Source organism: Nannospalax galili, unplaced genomic scaffold (assembly GCF_000622305.1).
Source record: "Nannospalax galili isolate Female #2095 unplaced genomic scaffold, S.galili_v1.0 scaffold600, whole genome shotgun sequence".
Taxonomy (NCBI): Eukaryota; Metazoa; Chordata; class Mammalia; order Rodentia; family Spalacidae; genus Nannospalax; species Nannospalax galili.
In genome coordinates, this window is record NW_008348789.1 from 3,421,889 (window position 1) to 3,422,636 (window position 748).

Sequence of the window (748 nt, forward strand, 5' to 3'; positions counted from 1 at the left end):
TGGATATAATAGCATGATGATGTACTTTCTTTCATGTTAATACAATGATAATCCTACATCAAAATATATGTATATGTTGGGAATTTTTTACACCATTGCCCATTATTTTATTATATTTTAAAGTAAATGTTTTTATTTATAATGAATTTGCTTTCAGAGCAGATAAAATAATCATTCTAATTAGCATTTCCATTACTTCAAACACTTCTGTTTGTGATGAGAAACTTGAAATGTTACTTTGTTCACTACTCAGAAAAATACAGCATACAATATTCAACACATAGTAAGAGCAATTGTCCTCAAAACTGAAACCATTATTGTCTTGTTTGAGAATAACACAGTTTCACCAATGCCTGTCTATTCCTCCCATCTCCCAGACTCTGATAATTACCACTGTACTTTCTTCTGCTTGCTTAGATGATTCATATTCAACTCTTAAGCATAATGTCTTCCATTTCTATCCATGGGACCACAAATGACAGATTTTCCTTGTTTTTCTTGCATAACTAGTATCACATTTTGAACACAGTGCTTTATATTATTATATATTTTTATAATTAGTTTGTCTATTCTTAGTTGAGATTTTAAAAAATATTTATAATACATATAATCCATAATATTTCTTGTAGCATCTTTTTCTAGTTTTAACATGAACATAACGTTGGCCTTCTTAACTATGTTTGGTAATGTTCCTTCCTCTAAGAATTTGTGAAACAAAGTTCTTTGTATGTACATCAGTAATGCCAAA